This window comes from Melitaea cinxia, chromosome 24 (genome assembly GCF_905220565.1).
Source record: "Melitaea cinxia chromosome 24, ilMelCinx1.1, whole genome shotgun sequence".
NCBI lineage: Eukaryota > Metazoa > Arthropoda > Insecta > Lepidoptera > Nymphalidae > Melitaea > Melitaea cinxia.
Genome location: NC_059417.1, coordinates 12282533 through 12290440, shown reverse-complemented (window position 1 = coordinate 12290440; position 7908 = coordinate 12282533).

The following is a 7908-nucleotide window of genomic DNA, read 5'->3' as shown; positions in this document are numbered from 1 at the left end:
TTAAAAAAAAAGCAGATTTTCTTTTTTTTTTTAATATAATTTTAGTGTTCTTAAATTCGACAAAATGTTAATACAGAATGATTTGTTTCTGGCTAGAATTTGTCTTTGTTGATTTCCCCACCGTGTCGTCTAGAGCACGTAAAGTTATCGTCACTCATGATACAATGACCGCCAGTCCCCAATACAGAAAGTGGCGAATTAAGCCTGAACCCATAAATCGTTTCATAAGGAATAAACATCGAATTATTTAATTATATTTTTATAATGTAGTGTTATGGGTTGTCAAATAAAACCTCTAAAAATCGGATAGAAACTCCGCAGTTAGTCTTTTAACGGATTTTAAATTATTATATTGCCCGGACAGACTTCGTTCTGTCAAAATTAATAGTAAAAATTAAATAAATGTAACGTTTTCCGTGATCACGTTATTTATATCTCGTTTTTAATTTTTTTTTAATTTTTATTTTAAGTTTTAAAACCTTCCGTGGACTCTTAAGGGACATATAAAAAATAAATTAGCCGAATTGGTCGAGCCATTCCTTAGTTATGCGCTTAGCAACATTCATTTTTATTTATATAGATTTAATCAGGTCTTCCATGAAATACAGCGCTACTAAACTAAAAATGTAACCCAAGCGGCTTTCGTGCCCCGGACGATATATAGTTATATTTTTTCACGGATGATCTCCAAATGAAAACATTTTGTCGAAAGTTTTCTTTTCATTAATCCTTAATATAGTTTGAACATCGTACAATTTCAGCTGGAATTGACTTTTAAAATATACTTGATTTAATTCACATTTATGATAAATATTGATTAATGAAATCCATTGTAATTGCGACTTTCCTATTTGTTCATTATAGCGATGGTTCGTTTAATACGTAGTAGTCTTGAAGATAATATAAAATATATAATAAACACGAAGTTCTGTATAATTGGTAATCTCACCAGTAAATAGAAAGTGATGAAAGACATTTATGAACCTTCACAAGTACCCGAGTGTAAGTAAAAATAACGAACTAATACCATTTCAATACAAACAAATATACGAACAAATCAAATATATTCTCAACATATATATCTCTGTACACGTCATATAAACTTGATAATAATGATAATAAATATGTTAAAAACAATATACGTGTTATGTAAATTGCGTTCATACTACAATTGCATATGTATTATGATTCAGGGAGTCACTTTCAAAACTAGAAATTTCCCCTTTTTTCCGAAAATTCAATATTGTTTAAAGCTTTTTAGACTTGCTTGTGAAGGATTTTAATTGTTTCAATAGAAGAAGCGTCGTTGAAAATGTTCGTTTTAAAAGTTGTGTACAAAAAAATAATGTAAAACTAACTTGCAAATTGCTTCCTGAGTCGTTATGTGTACAGTATGAACAGTGCTTTGCTATACATACATTAGGTGCGCGTACACTCGGCGACTGTCGGCCACTTCTCTCCCGCGCGAGCGTTCGTTTTGTATCTTTAGTACATTGTTAGTTATATACATAATGTAATTGTACATACGTCTGTACATAGCGTGTAAATACACCTGAGATATATATATTTAATATTAATGTAAAGTTTGGTTTAAAGAGAAGTTTTAAAATAAAATAAATTTTTGAAAAAAAAATACAAAAAAATAAAATAAAGACATACAGTGAGTATGAAGTGGAAAAAGCAATTTTGTCTTTTATTTATTTCCCATTTACTTCTAGTATTCGTACTTTATGTGCTTGGTATTAAAATTTGTTTAAGAATTTCAAGTTTATGACAAGAAATAAGTTTCAACTTATACTAAGGCACTAGAGTAGATTACTGTTTGATATCTACGAGAAAACAAGTTTTAGGCATTTAAAAGCGATAAGTTTGAATGGTTTTCAGCCAATCTGAAAATTTACAAATATGATTTGGATCTGGATTTGAAACCTTAAAACCTCAACATATTCTCGAGGTGTTATGAAAATTTAATACCTTTAAAAAACGAGTGTGCTTTAGACCACACGACTGAAGTAAACTTCCTCAGCAATAGGCCTGCTCTGTCTTAGATATACGAAACGTAACTGGCCATGAGAGAAAGAAAATGTGAAAATGCAGTCCACTGCTGGACATAGGCCTCCCCAAGCTCGCACTAGACATTCCGTTTTTCCGCAATCCTCATCCAGTCTACACTGACAATCTTACGTAGATCGTCGGTCCAGCGGGCCGACGAGTACGTCCCACACTGCGTTTGCCAACACGCGGTCCACACTCGAGGACATACGTAAAAAATACAGTCGAATTGAGAACCCCCTCCTTTTTTGAAAGTTGTTTACCTATTTGGTACCATGTTAATTCTAGAAATTACCTATATACATCATATTATGAAAGTGTTTCTTGTACTCTTTAGCTATTTTATCCGGTTTACTTCATATCCTTACATACATAATACTTCTCACCATTTCAGCCTATTGTAGTCCACTGCTGGACATAGGCCTGCACAAGTTCGGGCCAAAAATGGCGTGAACTCATGTATGTTGCCCATAGTCACTACGTTGGGCAGGCGGGTTGGTGACCCCCGTGCTGGCTTTGTCGCACCGAAGACGCGGCTGCCCGTCTTTGGCCTGTGTATTTCAAAGCCAGCAGTTGGATGGTTATCCTGCCATCAGTCGGCTTTTTAAGTTCCAAGGTGGTAGTGGAACTGTGTTATCCCTTAGTCGCCTCTTATTACACCCACGGGAAGAGAGAGGGTGGCTATATTCTTTAATGCCGTAGCCACACAGCATACAATACTTCTACATACACCTAATCCAGGACATCTATCTACATATATAGGTCATTTAAAATGTAATAATTATACGCCGTGCATCAGATTTAATTGGACTGGTGAAATGTCTCATAAAATAAAGAAGCTTAATCTTTAACGCTAGTAAAGTTTCTTAGAAATACTACCTAATACCCTTAAGTGAAAACTTTGGTTAGTTTATGTCGAAGGATTTATGCAAAGCCAGCCGATCCGACTGCGGACGAATTCTCATTAAGTAATCTTAACTATAGTGATGGACTAACACTTGATACGGTAAGTATTTGACTCGCCCGTTAGCGCAGTTTGTAGTAGCTCCGCTTTTTGTTCCGCGGGTTGCGGGTTCGATTCCCACCTGAATCTGGATTTAATTGTTCAATTATTGTATTATTTCTATGTGTAAACATACATAGAAATAATACATACACACAAACACACATATATATATGTGTTTGTGTATGTATTATTTATAACAGTCGGCTGTTACATTTAAAACCTCATTAAGATTCTTACCATAGGAATTTGTTCAAACGACCGTGTGTATGCTATAAATATTTATTATTTATCATTATTCCATCATCATCATCATCATCATCATTACAGCCTATACAGTCCACTGCTGGACATAGGCCTCCACAAGTTTACGCCAAAAATAACGTGAACTCATGTGTTTTGCCCATAGTCACCATTATTTATTAACCTCTAAAATCTATTTTATACAATGAGTCTATTGAATAGTCACAATTATGGTAAAAGCGTCTTGAATGCAATCTCTGCTTATATCAGTCCAGTTACAAATATATTTAATATATTATTTAAAGTATTTCGAGCAAGCTATGAGAATATTATAAATAAGAAAGATTTTATTGTTTGTTTGTTTCCATTGAATGGGCTTCGAAACTACTGAACCGATTTGAAAAATTTTTTCACACGGAAGTTACACTATCCGCGGGTGACATAGGCTATATTAGGTATACTTTCAAAAAAATTTGAGAAAAAATAATTTTAGCATTTTTTTAAATATCCTATGATATATATATATATAATAAGATAACGCTATGATTAAAAGATGTGCGCTTTTACAATAACATAAAATTTAACGATGTAACTTTTAACTATATTTATTTAGGATGGGTAAAACGACGCATATAAAACAAACTCAACGGTCAGGATTATCCACACGGGAGCCTGTATATTGTTTTAGGAACACAGGCAATGTAACCAACTTCTTATATAAATATTACGCTTCGGGCTTCAATGTCTAAGTTTTAAAGTAGAACTCCGAAAATAGAGTTGTCTCTGCAATGCACTGGGCAACTACAGATCCAATAATATATCTAACATATAAAATTTTCGTATCGCGGTGTTTGTAGTTAAACTCCTCCGAAACGGCTTGACCAATTCTCATGAAATTTGGTGTGCATATTGGGTAGGTCTGAGAATCGAACAACATCTATCTTTCATCCCTCTAAATTAAGGTTAAAGGTAGTAGTACCGCTAATTTTTTTTCATTTTTAGATATTTTATTTATTTTATTATGATTTGACGTTGAAAAATACATATAACCCTAAATTTTCACCCTTCTACCACCAACCCCTATTTTTAAATAGCGTTTAGCGGCAAGACAACGTTTGCCGAGTCAGCTAGTCTACGTATAAATTATTACTTACTGCTCAAATTTCTAGCAGATCAAGAAGAATTCAAATGCATATTTTAGTGAATCTTTTGAAGATTTAATAATATAGGACAAACTTAATGTCGTCTGAGATGATAGCTCTGGTGTAGTGGTTCGAGTAGTCGCGTAAAATACCGACGATTTGTGGGTTCGATTCTCGCTCGGGATGGATTTTTGTATTTGTAAAAATATTCCTTCCGGTTTCGGTGTCTGTCCTTGTGGGTCCGTGCCGACCGTGGCCGTGGTACCGTGCCTTGAAGAGCACATTAAGCCGTCGGTCCCGGTTGTTATCATAAATACCTCATGTTAATATTACCACATTAATATTTAATATTTGCACACCGCAAGGTAGAACATGTTTGGACTATACTAATGTTAATCCTGTACAACTTCAACACCATGTTCTTGCAAATAAACATTATTATTATGATTATTATTACCTGAAAGCGATCGTTATTCATGTTAGGGAAATATCCACCAACCCGCAGCGGAGCACCGTGGTGGAATAAGCTGCAATCCTTCTTATACATGGAACTCTTGCCCAACAGTGGGATGTTATAGGCTGAATGCGATTCGAAGCTGCATTTGCATATCGTGATTCAACGTGAGTAAAACGAAAATTAGTTTAAATAATGTAAAATATGGCAGTAAATATCTCACAGCTTGGTAAAAGCTCTTAGTACTATTAAAGACATGGACAGATTAATGTGTCATGCTGCTCCAATGAAAACTTTTCTGACGGCGGTTCTCTTTGCAACGGTTTTCTTTTCTGCTGTCTTCAATATACGACATATTGACCTCTTAATTTAATTTTGTCAGTGATAATGATATAATATTTAGCGGACACCATCTCAAGTTTGGTTGACCACGAATTTTCGGCTAAAATTCATTCGTTTAAAATACACAAATTTTCAAATAGCAAACGAATTTCTGAATGATGGTGACTGAAAGCTCTTCGTCGCCAAACTTCGTCTTCAGTGGTTTCTACTAATTTTATACTTTCAAAGTTCACGATAATTGCTACATACTTTAGCCCTCATATCATCATTTTTATCTAATTATTTCTTTAATTAATAGATATGAAAAGAATAACTAAGACCAGAGCTCCTGGGAGGGGGGGGGGGGGGTGGGGGAATTGTTCGGTGACGCGCTTGCGATGCTTCTGGTGTTGCAGGCGTCTATAAGCTACGGTAAAGAGCCGTACGCTTGTTTGCCAACCTAGTGATATAAAAAAAACCCAATATTCGATTTTTATAAAAAAAAAAAAAAATAACAAATACTTATTATATTCAGGCTCTATGACAAACGATCCACGTTTACTTCACTACACTCTTTGGTTTGGTGGTGGACCATAATTAATTTAAATTATAACTTTAATATTTACATTAAACAAAAGTGTATATATGCGTGTGTGTGTGTCAAATACATGGTAGTGTGGTATATAGTGTGTGTAATTTTTTTTATTGATTTAATGTATTTTTTATGTATAATTAAAAAAAATAGCATTCTGCACTCCTTCTCTATATAAACTATAAGTGTACGAAATTTCATCGTCCTACGTCCGCGCAATTTTCGTAAAAAGGGGTACAAAGTTTTTGCTTCGTCAATTTTTTTTTATAATGCTTTTATCAAAAACTAATTTAATGACTTAAATTAGTTATAACATTGGTGTAGGTAAATGTTAAAAATAGCATATATTTTTTCATAAAATGAAACTGACCTTAATTTACGAAACGCCCCTTACGCTTGCAAATATTTAAATATCTTAATCCGGCCCAGTCCACGAGACTGCTAGTAGATGTCAATACATCCTGTATCCGGCGCGGATAAACTATTTTCCTCGAGTCAATTTCCTTGAGAGATATCTCCGTGAAAATTCATTCTTGACAAAAAAATAGTTTATTAAACATTATACATATTTATAATTCATAACTTAAGAACTAAATATTTACAGATAGTTTTGGTATAAGTAATGTCCGCGTGGAATTGTGCCAAGAATGCTGGCAGCATTTCCCCGTTGAATCGCTATGCCGATTCTTTGGGCAAGAATGCATCAGCCCTCTTGTCACCAGTGGAGGCAATAAGGCGAGGAGTTATCTCAAAAAAAATTAAGTTGACATCTTTTGAGGTGAAACTTCTGTAAGCGCATGAGGGTAATATATTTACGGATGAAACGGCAACGTTTTGATGAAACGGCAACGTTTTTTTTGATGGCGCTGGAACGGAAATCTAAAGCTTTAGATTTGTATAAATATAAACGAGACTTGAAAATTAGTTTGTCAAAGAAGTTTCACTTCTAACACGTGTACTTTGTACGCACGCACTTTTTTTACTCTTACAACAATTTAAGGCCTGACATTTAAAATAGTAATTATATGAAATCGGCCTCAAACAATAATTTACTTATCTATGGCATATCTATTATATTTCAAAGCTAAGTGTTGTTTGTTTGAATGCACTGATTACATGATCCAGTAGTTCAGTATCAATTTTTATATTTATTACAATAAACTAGCTATAACAGTCGACTGCTACCAACAGCACAGGGATTAAGTTGCTTACTATGAGAGCAGACGATGGTGTGTATGATATAAGATGAGATAAGATTAACAATATGTCTTTACATAATGAAATAACTCCACATAGCTCTGGAACGTTTATAGTCTGTTACATACTGTATTGTACTAAATACTTATTATGTTCAATAACAATTATTGTAATATAGCTACTGTTCTGTAATAGTGACTATATTACAACTCCACTCCTTCTACCAATTCTTGACTATGCTGACACTTGCTATCCTGATCTTAAAGAGGAGCAATTAAATAAGCTTGAGCGCCTTCAAAATCTTTGCATACGGTTCATATTTGGTCTTCGCAAATATGACCACGTTTCCGAATTTCGCAGTTGTCTCAAGTGGCTTCCGATTCGCTTTCGCAGGAATACTCACATACTCTCGCTACTATATTGTATACTTTTTCATTCTGATACACCTCTGTACCTTAAGGAGCGTTTCAAGTATCTTTGTAATACACACGAACGCACCCTTAGATCTGAGTCTACTTTGATGCTCGAAACCCCAGCTCACACTACTTCTTTTTACTCCAATTCTTTTTCAGTTAAAGCTGTTCAACTTTGGAACGCTCTACCTCTTCCTATAAAACAAGCCCAATCCCTGTCTTGCTTTAAAAAATACCTCAAGGCGCACTATTTGTCACTTAGTACGTCATAATTGTTTTTATCTCTGCATAACATATTGTAGGAGTATCGCTTCACTTGTATTTTGTATTCTATGCTATTATTCATATTATATGTATTTCGTTTATATGTAGGTATAGTATTTTTATGCGTATGTATATATATGTGTATGTATGTCTGTGTATATATATATATATATATATATATATATGTTTGTATGTATGTATCTATGTATGTATGTATGTATTGTGCT